This window comes from Pogona vitticeps, chromosome 3, assembly GCF_051106095.1.
Source record: "Pogona vitticeps strain Pit_001003342236 chromosome 3, PviZW2.1, whole genome shotgun sequence".
NCBI classification, from domain to species: Eukaryota; Metazoa; Chordata; class Lepidosauria; order Squamata; family Agamidae; genus Pogona; species Pogona vitticeps.
In genome coordinates, this window is record NC_135785.1 from 117,342,891 (window position 1) to 117,357,219 (window position 14,329).

Sequence of the window (14,329 nt, forward strand, 5' to 3'; positions counted from 1 at the left end):
AGGGTGATGCACAATGACCCTGTGAGTCATTTTGATTGGTCCTGTCATGGGAGGCACAGTGGGCATTTAAACTCCCAGCTCCTGGGTGCTCCAACCCACTAAGCTATAGCAGCTTGAAGTAGGGACCCCGAATGTGAGTAAGAGGAACTGTTTTTCTACTGCTGCACGAGTAAATAGATTACTCTTGATTTATCTTGTTTTTTCCCCTTTTTCATACCATCTGTTTGGATAACAGTGACGTTGAGGAATGAAAAGGGAGGATGCATTATTTAAGTGAAAACTACATAGATGTTCATTTTAACAAATGTTTACTTTTTAAAAGAAAACATATATATGAGTGTGAACATGCTTATAGGAAATAAATTTTGACCCTAGCACCCATTGAGTCAGCAGTTGTTTAATGATTCATCACTGGACATACCAGCAGAACCACCTGGAGAGTATGGGAGAGAGAGGGAGAACCGAGGACCACCTCTGGAATCAAATTCAATCTATGTAGTTTTTCTTCCTAAATAGTGATGTCTTATTACTTGTTGGCTGAATTTTATACAGATTTGGGGCAAGTCTGAGGAGACATCAGGTGTCTGAATGGTCCCATTAGGCCTCATATGGTCCTCTTTATTGTATCAATCCATTTAATGTTCAGTCTTCCTCTTCTCCTACTACCTTTCATGTCTTTTAGCCTTATTGCCTTTCCACTGTCTTCTCATAACAAATCCAAAGTATGATGGCCTCAATTTAGTTATTTCAGCTTCTAAGTTCAGACTTGATTTCATCTTGTCAATTATAAATTCATATAAAATTACACAGCATGAGAAAATAATAAATTAAAATGGAAGAACATTTCATTGAACACAAATCGTAGAAATGAATATGAAATAGCCGTGTTGCATTGTGCTTATTGAACTATATTAACCTATGTTAACTCATGGGAGGAGTGATTTCATGCCCAGGCCCTTGAAAGTCAGGTTTTTGGGATCCATTTGGACTAGAGAAATAACCTCCAGAAAATCCAGGGGGTTGGCAAAAAAAATTGTTTTGACTATAAATCCAAGGGTATAAATGAAATAGATTTTACCTTGTTTTGATTCAAAGACACACAGATTTTGTTGTTCATTGAGAGAGGGAGAGAATCTCTGCCAGGAGGGGTAAGAATGATGTAATTTGATGTGACATATTTAGATGCATTATGATTTGCCATGCCCTTTTTTATTTTGTAATATCTAAAGATATATATTCTAATAGATGTTAAATAACTTTCTAAAGTGACTTGTATGAGAGCTTATGCATTTTCATTCTCAACATATAGACCCCCCTATCCACTGGGGATTGATTCAAAGTTCCTCTGTGGTCAATGAGAACCATGGATAACAGTGAACACTATGTATATAGCATGGTAAAAGGGGGGGGGGGAAACATGTGCATTACCAAAATCAGCTGTACTATATATTCTTAGCTAAAATATTCATAGCATGGTCTCTCTCTCCCTCTGATGGCTGGTTCTGGTAATATATGTGGAAACAGGTTTTTTTTCTGGATTTTTTCTTTTCTTTTAATATTTTTAATATTTTCAAACCATGAACAAGTGAATCGATGGGTACTGATGCTGTGGATAAGGGGTTCCTAATGTAGTTCTAGCTTTGGGTATTTTGAAGTATTAAATTTAAGCTCTATACCATAAGTGCAGAAGATAAGTAATTCATACTATTCTATACAAATTAAATAGTAAATCATACTATTTACTATTTACAATCATACTATATCATAAATAGTAAATCATACTATTCTATACAAATTAAAAATCCTGTCTACATATATGAACTGAGATTTTGTATTAGAAAACTGAAGACTTTGAAATATATATTCATCCATTTTTATACCATATACCAATGTATATCTGCTACTTTGAATTTTTCTATACACTTGCTTGTTTGCTCAATAAATCATAGAAAAGAAGATTCTATTTTGAATGATTAAATTATAAAAATCAAAGAGCTATCCCGAAGAAATAGCTAAAGTAAACATAAAAGGGTACAAAATATTCTGAGACTACAAACAAATTCCTTGCCAGTTGTGTATAAAGCACAAACCTATTTAGTCTACTTGACTAGATGGGTGGGGTATAAATAAATAAATAAATAAATAAATAAATAAATAAATAAATAAATAAATAAATAAATAAATAAATAAATAAATAAATAAATAAAAAGTCTGCATAGGACAGGAGTAGAGATAGGCATGAACCAAAAAAACCACCAGGAAATTCATGGAAAATCAGCAGTTCATTGGTTCAAGTCAGTTCTGGACCAAGGAACCCAAACTGACCCAAACCACCAACTGTTTAGTTTTTTCCCCACACCTCCATAGTCTACTCCTGCCCCTTCCCTCTGCCCCATCACCTCCCTACCTTTTGCTAACTTGGAAGGCAGCCCAGCAGCTCCTACAGGCCGGGGTTCATTCGTTTGTTCATTCTTTATATATTTAATATATATTTACACAACCTATGTGGGTGCCTCTTTTAAAAAAGGGCCCCCCACTGCCTTAGTTGAGAGGCAGGCTCAGCTGAGGCAGCCAGGCTCCTTTTTTTTAAGAGGCAGCCACCAGGCCTTCCATGAGCCACAAACCAAGATCATTTTGCTGGTTCATGCCCATCTCTAGACAGCAATCCTGTGAAGACATTCAGATATTTCTACATGGAATCTGACAATCTAGAACCTATTCATTCATCATTTTGATAGCCCATTGATACCTGTAAAACTCTTCTCCAGCACTGCATTTGAAAAAAGTCCCTTTCTTCCTGTCCACTTTCCTCATTGTCTGTCTTTTACATCCGTGCACAGTAACCAGGAATGCCATTGTATGGATGGTCTTGGCCTTGGTCTCCAACAACATATCTTTACTTTGGGTGATTATTTTTAGTTCCTTCATAATTGACCTTCCTAGTCTCAGTGTGTGACTTCACAGTGGGGAAAATACAGTTTGACCTGCTGTGTATTTGCAGTTTATCAAATCAGGGTTCCCCTGGTAGACACATTCAGACAACAATTTACAGGAAACAGCAGGTCAAGAATTTGGTTTGTACAAAGCTCCAACAGCAGGAACTGCCTTAATGTGCTAATTGGCCACTTCCACCTCTCTCTCTCTCTCTCTCTCTCTCTCTCTCTCTCTCTGCTTTTTATCTAGTTTTCTGAAGAGCCCTAATCATAATGTGTTCCAGTGCTAAGTTGAAGTTTAAAAACACTGTGCAGAGACAAGGGGTGTTCAGTTAAGGGAACTGACACCCCTGCACGTGCCCCTTTGCATCGGATCAGGTGATCACATTGGGCAGAAAGCAGACAAAAGGGATTCAAAACAATTAGAACAAATTTCAGCCACCCTTTCCAGCTGAACAAACAAAAGACAATTTACGTTCAAAAAAGATGCTTCCACAATAGTCTTCCCTGCATTGTGTTTTATATGAGGTGTAGTTTGAATTCAATTTAGTATAAATAGCCAACGTAGTCACCCTTTTGGTCCTATTCTGATTTCTTAACTTCAACTACTGTTTGGACTGATTATTAACTAAATTACAGAAAAACTTTAACATTATTAATATATTCACTGTTGACATTGAAGTTATGTACTTCTTAAGGAGAGCTAGTAAGGTATAGAAGATAGAGTGTCAGACTCGAACAGGAGACCTGGATTCAATTCTTCTGAATTGAAACTCACTAGGTGGAACATTTTGCATAAAACCCAAAAAGATTTGCCTTAGGCTGGAAGCAACTTGACAACACACATATAGTAGCAACAAATCAGTTTCCAAAGGCTCTGTTGTAATCCATGAAGCACAAGTCTGTCTGCCCCCCATGCTGTTTAATGTGGCTGCAAAGTGCACCCTCCAACAGATGTTCAGCACCTCACTTCAAGTTCACCACAAGTGCCTTTGTTCCTGAGCAAATGAGGCTGGTTAGGCTCTTTAGTTCAAGAGTATCTTCTGGATTTTCGTAACTTATAGCCCAACTCTATGGCTGGTTTCATAGACCAAGATACCAGGCCTTATGAAATTTTCACATCAGTCAACTCTTTCGTCTGAATTTCTTTTATTCTGCAGCTAATCAAAAACAATCTACAGTGGTGCCTCGCAAGACGATTGCCTCGCGGGACGATTAATCCGCAAGACAATTGGTTTTTGTGATCACTGTTGCGCTTTGCAAGACAATGTTTTCTATGGACGATTTTCACAAGAATTTTTCCCCATTGGAACGCATTAAGTAGGTTTCAATGCATTCCAATGGGGAACCGCGTTTCGCAAAACGATGTTTTCTATGGACAATTTTTGCAAGACAACTATTTTCCCGTTGGAACGTATTAATTAGATTTCAATGCATTCCAATGGGGAACCGTGTTCCGCAAGACGATGTTTTCACAAGACATTTTTCGCGGAACGGATTAACATCATCTTGCAAGGCACCACTGTATAGCCTAATAATCTTGCGAGGCACCACTATATAGCCTAATAATCAGACATTTTCTAGCAACTGGCTGCAGAATGAAAGAATCAGTTACACGTACAGGCCACATTCCCTAACTTCAACTTCATCTCAGAAGACTCTGGGACCAAAGATGGTGCTTCCTCTGTCCCAGCTTTATAACAGGTTTCTCTCCCAGGCTTTTGTCCCAGCAAGCAAATCTGGATGTACTCTGCAAGTAGAATGTCTGTAAGGAGAAACTTTAAAATGCAATTCTTGCTACATATTTCAGATGCATAACAGTTGAAAGACTTAAGAGTTCCCACTTAAATTAGATAAATCACATAATAATGTTCTTAGGAAGAAGAATATGCCCCTCTCTTTAAAAAAAATCACTTGACTGTGATCAACATTCTTTGTCTTTATTCTGAAAACATGACCTGTACTGCCCTCTGGTGAATGAAAGGAGAATACTTCCAAAACATATTCCTATTCTACTACAAAGGCAGGCGAGCAAGAGAGTAACTATGATCTAAGCTTAGAAACAATAGTCTTTATTAAGTAATACCCTTGTTGTGTTAGGCAGAAGTTTTAAATGGGGCTAAATTTTCAAGTTTTTCGCAACACCTTATCAAGCAAAGCTAATACAGAGTTTGGGGATGTGAGAAAAGGAAAAGCAGTTAAAAATCATGCCAGTTTAATGCTCATTGCTCTTGGAGATAGACAGTGAGCAAGGCAAGATAGAGCGTCAAACAAAAGTTGTCAATGTATTCATTTACTCTTTCCCTGTAGACCAAAAACTGACATGTAGATCAACAAGCAACATGGGAGGAAGTAGAATGTAATCCACAGAAAAATCACACTGAAGCAAAACAGTTGATTTTAAAGAACTCACAATTATTTTTGTTTTGTTTTGTTATGCATGCTGGAATAGACTAGCCAGCTCCCTCTGTAAAATTCCTTAGCAACAGTCATGGTCTTGCAGTTCAGCAAGCAAGCCAAGATTGCCCTTGATGCCCTGAAGTTCTGTAGGCAGCACTCTCTCTTCACAGCCATACCTTGCACCTAAAAAGAAGCATTCCAGCTGATGACTTTGCATACCCTACCTCCTACATTTTTATAAAGGAAATTCAATTTAATCTTTGCCAATTTTAAGATACAATTAATACCACTAAATGAAAGTCATGCGTAACATTGAGACTGCATGAATAACAAGTGAGCTGTTAGAAGGCTAATGTCTCTAGGAAAAGGTTTTCCTTAGCAAGAGGCAAAAGGGTTGCCTCAAAAACAGAGAGTGGAACACAATGGAAGTATACCAACATATAAAGTATATCAAAGCTGGCTGGATAGGTCTGTGGTGTAGGTATCTGGTTGAGGAACCAGAGGTTTGGAATTAAATTCTCCAGTGTGCCTTCAGGGAGAAGAGCCAGCCTGGGTGGCCTTGGGCAAGCTGCACAGTCCCAAGATTTCCCCATAAGAAGGGACTGGTGAATCACTGCTTAGTATTCTCTACCTGGAAAACTCTGAAAAGGGTCAGCATAAGTCAGCATTGACTTGATGGAACATAAGTATTTTAAAGTATGCTAAAGAGGGGAAGGGGTTACAGGTTAACATAAAATTTGCATATGCTAATGCAGTGGTTCTTAACCTTTGTTACTTTTGAACTGCAACTCCCAGAAACCCCAGTCAGGACAGCTGGTAGTGAAGGCTTCTGGGAGTTGCAGTCCAAAACTCCTGAGTAACCCAAGGTTAAGAACCAGTGCACTAATGTATATCTTAAAGCATAAAGAAATTCAGGAATAACTAGTATAATTAAAATGGAAATTTATAACTGGGCAGATCATGGCCTGTGTGCCTGCCCATTCTACTGTGAATATACTAAGAGGTTCTGGACAACATCATGATCTCCACACTCCTTTCTCATGGCTCTTTATTCTGAAACAGACTTTGAGAGTGTCAAATGCGTTTGTTCTGAAAATGCTTTAATATGTCCTTAGTATCTAGGGCTAGGATGGGCACAACAGACAGCTCACAGGCCATACATGGGCCTCCTGGTGGCTTTTGTGCCCACATTGCACATCTTGCCACCGACAACACAACTGTTCCCCAGATTAGATATAATCAAATGTAGGAAAGGATCCTGCCAAGGTTTTTCCAGCACAGTTAGCATCAAAACATTTCCTTGACTAGGGGAAGGATATAAATGTGGTGAAATATGTTTTATCACCAAGGAAACATTACTCTTGGGAGGTAAGTTTCCTTGCGGCCTCCCTGATCCTTGCTGTGTGGTTGTTTGCCTCTGCATGCCCAAACAGAGTCTTCATTCTTGGTCTGTGGGTCTTCTAATGGTCGTGGTCGTCATCTGCGGCTGGTGGTGACCTTTGATATGCCACTCCCACTGATGCTTCTGCCATCAGAAGGGTTCTTCCAAGCTAAAAAAAAAATACATGGTTTCTGCAGCACAACAATGGCAGCTGTGCCAAACAACCACTACCTACTCTTTAAATGCTGCTGTTTAGTGCCCAAGACACAAAATCAATATCCCATCAATGTGGAACAAAGCGGCAGTGGCCTCAGTGTCAGGCACTTTCCTCGCTACCACCCCCGCGGTCAACTGCCTGCCATTGACAACCAGGCAGGGAAAAGCCTGAAAGTCTGTCAGCTAGCAAGGGGGCAAATTTTAGCTCGGAAGCTACTGCAGAGATCAGCCCAGAGGTGCTACATTGCAGGGGCAAGAAAATAAATATTTTAGCCATCATGTGATATGGAAACAGGAACTGATACCCTGAAACTGATTGCAGGATTGCTGCATCGTGGTTTAAATTATGTGATGGCCACTGGGTTAAGAGCTAAGCTGCTGGTAAGCTCCAAAAATATCCTATTCCCGCTAAGTGCTAATTAAAGGAACCACCCACAATTTTGGCTCATCTTATCAGATGAAAGTAACCAGATGTACTTAATCCCCCCTCAAGTCTTCCATGGGGAGGGAGGTATCAAAGGGACCCACAGGTCCAGACGTAAGGGCAGAAGCCAAAACGTATATCCATCAAAAGTCTACTCACCAAACCCATAAAGTACCTCAAAACTATTCTAATTACTCAATTCCTTCTTTTTAGTCCATCCAAGCTTGTCTGATTCTGGGCAGTACTTATCTCCTAAGATGTGGAGCGGTTGCCTCAACCTCCTCATGAATCCTAGCTGCTCCTATGGGAGGCAGATGTCATCCACTGAATGGCGTACACCCCTGCTCCCCATCACAGAAGGCGATTACACAGTCTTTGCCTCCTCCACCATCAATAGCTGTTTCAGAGTAGAAGTCAGGAGGATGGGATCAGCAGAAGGTTGATGGTGCCTTCTTGGAACTACAGCATCCTTTGTCCAGCTGAAGCAGGTGGTTTGCAAAACCACTTTAAGCAGTTCATTCTGTGTCCACTCTAGTGCTTCCGCCCAGGTCTCTGCCATATCTTCCCCTCCAGCCTTCCTCCTCTGCTCTCCATTTCCACCAGTCCTCCTTCTTTCTACTTTCTTCTTCCCCTTTTATACCTTCAAGATACCCCCCATTTCTTTCCAGATCCTTCCAACCCCTGTATCTTGATTCTTCTGAAAGGTTCCTCACCTTCAGGACAAGCCACTCATTGGTCCTCCCATTTCTGCATGTACAACAGGGGCAACGATTCATCTGTCCACCAGTCCCTTGCTCCAACAGTCTTTCTGGCCAGTGTGATTCCCTACCACATCAATGAGTGGGTTGTCTCCATAAAAGGCCACTTTTTCCTCTCTGTCTCTCTTTCTCTCTTTTCCCTCATAATACTGGTTCTTTCCTCCAATATCTTCCAGTTCCATTCCCAGCTCTCTTTTTCTCCCAATATGAGTTTTTTGGGAGAAATTGGCTGTTGTGACGCCTTTCCATTTCTTCCTTTGGCACCATCAAGTTTTCCCACTAATTGTTTTCAGGAATTCTCAAAACAGATCCACTCCCAACCCTTTGGCAGTACTTTCCTCTCCTCTTTTACTTCTACAGTTCCAGTTTCTACCTCTTCTTCCCTTTCATTTCTACTGCCCACGTGCTCTACCTGTTCTCTTTTTATACGTATCTTCTTTTTCCTGTCCTTTCCCCTCTCTAATCTATCTTTATCCCTCATTTTTCTCTTATCCCTTCTACTCCAACAGAGGACTTCGTCTTTTCTTCTCATCTTGGGCTCCCTGCAACTTCCAGGGCAAACAGGATAGCACTCGGTGTGGGGGCGTATCTTATCCTCTCACCCTCCTTCTCACACCAATACAAAGTAAGCCTTTTTTCAGTTTGCCAATATTGTGAACTGGCTTAATAAGCAAGCCACTTCAGGATAATGGCAAATTAATCACTTCCCCTGCTCACCAGAGGTTGAAGGAAGTGAAACAAAATGGGAATGTATGTAAACTATCGCTGATGTGCTACATCAGTTATAAACATTTCTCTTTTTTTAAAATGTCTCACTTTAAAGGGCCAGTCAAGAAACTTCACAGTTGAACCCATGGCAGTGGCTTTGGCTGCAGACAATTTCTCAACCAGCACTTTAAAAGAAGGCAAAGAAAAATTTTTTATAGCTGATGCAACACGTTAGCAATAGTTTTTATATGGGAGAGGAAGGTTTTACCTATTTCTCCTTCCCTCTGCTGAGCAGGGGAAGTGATTAATTTTTCAGGATCCTGAAGTGGCTTACTTGCATCATGATGTTCTAGCTGACAAAAATAATTAATACTGCTTCCCATGAGCAACATTTGATTGGATCCATAGGAACAACACAAAGAGCAGAAGTTACTTCTGCTTTTGCAAAGAAGATTATTTTTGTCTATTCCCTTGCCACCATTGCCAATCTCCCACACAAATATCCTGTGCAATTCCTGAGAGTGCCAGCTAACTACTTTGGTTTCTTCCTAGCTTATTTTCCCAGTTGTTGGCTCTGGAACAGGGACTGACAAATGGGCATGAGAGGAAAAACTTGAAATGAAAAAAGACAGACTATGGTTTTTGTGATCATCTGCTGTGAAATTTGTGCCTCAGACAACAATGCTTAGTTAACACAAGACATAATTGTTGTTGTTGTTTAGTTGTTAAGTCGTGTCCAACTCTTTGTGAGCCCACAAACCAGAGCATGTCAGGCCCTCCTGTCTTCCACTGCCTCCCAGAGTTGGGTCAAATTCATGTTCATAGCTTCAATGACACTGTCCAACCATCTCATCCTCTGTCGTCCCCTTCTCCACTTGCCTTCACACTTTCCCAACATCAGCGTCTTTTCCAGGGAGTCTTCTCTTCTCATGAGATGGCCAAAGTATTGGAGCCTCAGCTTCAGAATCTGTCCTTCCAGTGAGCACTCAGGGTTGATTTCCTTTAGAATGGATAGGTTTGATCTCCTTGCAGTCCAGGGGACTTTCAAGAGTCTCCTCCAGCATCACAATTCAAAAGCATCAATTCTTCAGCACTCAGCCTTCTTTATGGTCCAGCTCTCGCTTCCATACATACAAGACGTAATTCCATATAAGACGCAATAGGTGCATTATTTTCATTGGTGAATGATTCCTTGGGGTGACTCTAAAGACTTGAGAATATTTTTCTCAACAATTGGAACTGAGCCTATGAAAGAATGACTAGATCTATCTATTTAATGCTTCCTGTTCTATAGTGGAAATATTACTAGTATTTTGTAATATCTCTAAATGGAGGCATGGTTGGCTTCAATAGGGCAAAATACACAAGGAAAGGGTCTACAGATGGGGAGGATCTATTCTGCTTTTCTCTCTTTAGCTACACTTCAATATATTGTTCTTTTGTAAATGTCCATCAATTTTCCAAACTCCAGTTGATTCCAATGCAACCTGAGTGAATGCTTTCTGCCCCCCCGCAAGGATGCTAAATAGCCAGTTTCTTCCAATTGAACTGATGCAACAAAATGAAGACATATCTGGAGTACAAAGTGAGATGACATTCATTCATTCATTCATTCATTCATTCATTCATTCATTCATTCATTCATTCATTCTATTTGTATCCTGCTCCCATTAGCGTCGCAGCACTACTTTGGGTGGGTTACAATCTCATAAAATAGAAAACACAAATGAAAATAGAAATATCAAAACTGATAACAAAAACCCCTTAAAAAAACAAATGGCACCGACTAATCTCAGAGCAGATGGAGGAAAAGAGGGAAGGGAAGGATGGAAGAGAAGAAAAGGGGGGGAGGTGGTCAGCTGGGGTTGGTGTGGAAAGCCTCCCTCAAAAGCAATGTCTTTAATTGTTTCTTCAAAGTCCACAAGGAGGGGGCTAGGTGGCGCTCCTCCGGAAGTTGTTTCTATAAGGTTGGAGCTACCGTGAAGAAGGCCCTACCTCTTGTAGAGGACTTATGAGCCTCCCTGGGGGTGGCCACCTGGAGGTGCCTCGACTGGGATGACCTTGTGGGTCCGGCAGATGGCATGAAGGAGATGCTCTGGCAAGTAACACGGGCCCAAACCATGGAGGGCTTTGTATGTATCAAAAACTTGAACCTGATCCGGGGCACCATGACCAACCACTGGAGGCAAGCCAGAACTGGAGTGATGTGGTCAAGTTTACTTGCACCAACCACCAGTCTGTCTGCCGCATTCTGGACCCACTGAATTCTCTGGATCAGGTTCAAGGGAAGCCAGACCATAGAGGGCATTGCAGTAGTTGATCCAGGAGATGACCAGGGCCTGCACCAAAGTCCTGAGGAATATCGTCTATGGGCGAAGTTGGGCAATTGGCCTAAGATGGTTGAAGACTCAACATGGCTGCAATCTGGGACTTGGAAGAAAGAGCCAGTCCCAGCCTCAAAGAACCTGTCCAGGAGGATGCTGTGGTCAATAGTATCAAAACCCACTGAGAGATTTAGGAGTACCAACAGGGTCCATCTTCCCCTGTCAGCTTCCCTTAAAAGGTCAGCCTGCAGCATGACCAATGTCATCTCAGTACCTTGTAACAGCCTGAATCCAGACTGGAATGGGTCAAGGTAATCCTGCTCATCCAGGTATGACTGAAGCTGATTGGCTGCCACCCTCTTGATCAACTTGCCCAGGAATGGTATGTTAGCAATCAGATGGAAATTGTTAAGGTCCGCTAACTGGGGGCCTTTTGATGATGGGTCTGATTATGGTTTCTTTTAAGTGAGAGGGAAGCATTCCCTCCCTCAGTGATGAATTAATAATTTTTACAACCCAATCAACCATAGCCCCCTTCATGGCTCTGATCAGCCACGCTGGGCAAGGATCCAGCGAGGAGGCGGTGGGCCTACAGCTAGCCATCACCCTGGAGGCTTCCTCCTTTACTACAGGGTCAACTGAGCCAACTGGGCAATAGGAGATGGAGCAGCAATGGACACCCCCAGATCAGCTAAACTGCTGGTGAAGTCAAGGTCAGCATGAATGGCCTTGATTTTTGTTCTTAAAATGGCTGCAAACTGATCACTGGTGAATTCAAAACGAGGCCTTGAATGGCCAGAAACGGTAAGGTCCCGGACTACACAAAACAATTCCACTTGTCAATTTGCAGCCTCACCAATTGGTGCTAACAGTGGATTGCCCATATGACGCACAGTCCAGATTACTTTAATACAGCCCATTTCCCAGTTTTGAGTGGCAGGGGCTTCAAAATTCACAAGAGTGTCGGTTCAACACCAGGACCAGCCCAAAATATTTTGCGACCTGATATAGAGCAAAAAAATGGTTCCCTTTAGGATGAATAGGACTCAATCTTAAGATCTCTGAGGCCAAAGAAACTGCAGGAATACCTGACCCTGTTGGTAGAAACAGAATAAAAATTAATTGACCAACAGTTTGCCTTTTTCTGACACACACAAAAATCTGCTTTCTGAGGCCACTTCCTCACCTTCCCTAATCGCAGGGCCAGCCCAATCCAACACATTCATGAATGTCAGAATGTGCCAGTAGGCATTTAGTTACTCCCTCAAGGAAATAAAGGCCATCACTGAGCCTGTCAAGATGATGAATAGTTTATGGAGTGTAGGAGGGAAAGAAGTAGAAAAGTCAAAGAGGACAAAAAAAGTGGGGGGGCACATGGGAGGGAGATCTATAAATAAACAGAGAGTCAAATAACATTATCTAAGTGCAGAGATTAAAGGAAGAGAGATCAACAGCACAATGAACTTCAAGTTCATTTTGCCTACACAGGATAAGGCGTGAAAAAGTGTTAGAATATCAGATTAGATGTAGAGACAGGGAACTGTCTTCAGAAAATTGAAATCGTCTGGCACAAATAGTACTTAGTTGCCCAACATATGCATGAATTTTGAACATTTCAAGACTTGTTTGATCAATGATGATGGGACTGAAAGAAATGAACCACAGACAACGATAGCTCCACTGCACTCTTCAGCAGTCAAAAGGAAGAGGTCCAAACAAATCTATGAACAAAATACTTTTGCATGGTTACCTTGGCACATTGCAAGCAGTGTGACTTTTGGAGGAGGGTTGCCTAAACCACTGGTTCTTAACCTTGGGTTACTCAGGAGTTTTGGACTGCAACTCCCAGAAGCCTTCACCACCAACTGTGCTGGCTGGGGTTTCTGGGAGTTGCAGTTCAAAAACATCCAAGTAACAAAGGTTAAGAACCACTGGCCTAAACTTAAGAAACCACTTTAGATGGTAACCTGCATAACTCAGTATGCAATGGACAATATCTGCAATGATTTCTTAATGTAATTAGCTTCCCAAAGTTAAAAAGTTTGCATTATACCAGCGTAATTACTTAAGAGGATTTTGTCTTGTAGTTGTTAAGTGAAACTTTTTTTAAAGGAACAGGCTTTCTAGATAAGCAAAACAAAAAGGCAAAATGAGAAGGAATTTAGAATAAGAATAAGAATAAAAATGTAACTAGAGTGGTCTGGTAGTCCATACAGGACATCTCACTTACCTCAAAAACTATATTAGGGTCACCATAAGTTAAAAACAACCTGATGTCATCTAACAATGAAAACAAATATTCTGGAATTTCTGGGGCAACCTAACCTCAGCTGCCTCCCTCTCAAAGCTCCTTTTATATTTCCTTCCCCCCCCCTTCCAACAGTCATTTTCAGATCAGTAACAGAGTTACTGTTATTACAGATGTTCAGAGAGCCCAAGAACACCCTTGAGATTAATTAGACCAAAATGGAGCCAATCCACAGAGCGGCAGTGCTACAGGTCTTAGAGTAGGCTTCATTGTTAAAGGAAATCACCTTCCCTCTGCCTCACCTGGAAGGCTGCATGGCAAAAGAGAAACATGGGTACAGTAATAATGAGCAGTGGCCATCCTCAGCAACAGTTTCTGCCTGAATCTAGATAATTATCAAACAAGTGACTGAGCGTATGTGGGGCTGCCAAGGGAGCAGCATTTAATCCTCTGAGATTTCAGGACCAAAACCTAAAATGGAGGGTCCTTCCTGGGTTGGATGGAATCGGAATTAAATCTGAATTTCATAAAGCATGGATGGGCAACTTCTAAAGATCCGGGAACTGCCAGTTCTTGGAGGGGTACGCCCATTCCCATGCCCCCACCTGCTAAAATACCTTTCTTATCCTTTTTTTTAAACTGAAAAAGACGCTTTACGCCCTATAGGGGCTTTAAAACAAATGACATGAAGCATTTCATCATTTTGGGAGTGTAGAGGGCCAGCAGTGTTTTCCCAAAACATAATAAAAATGGCTCGCCATGGACCCTAGAGGGCACAAAAAGACTTCTGGGTATTTTTTTTTAATTGGGGTATGGGGATTACATTTTGCCTTTGTGGGACTGTTCTCTGTCCACCTCTCAGGCTTGGAAGCATTGTGACCTCTGTTTCGGATAGCGCTTACAAGTTCAGTTAGAAAGAATGGTATGTCATCCGCAT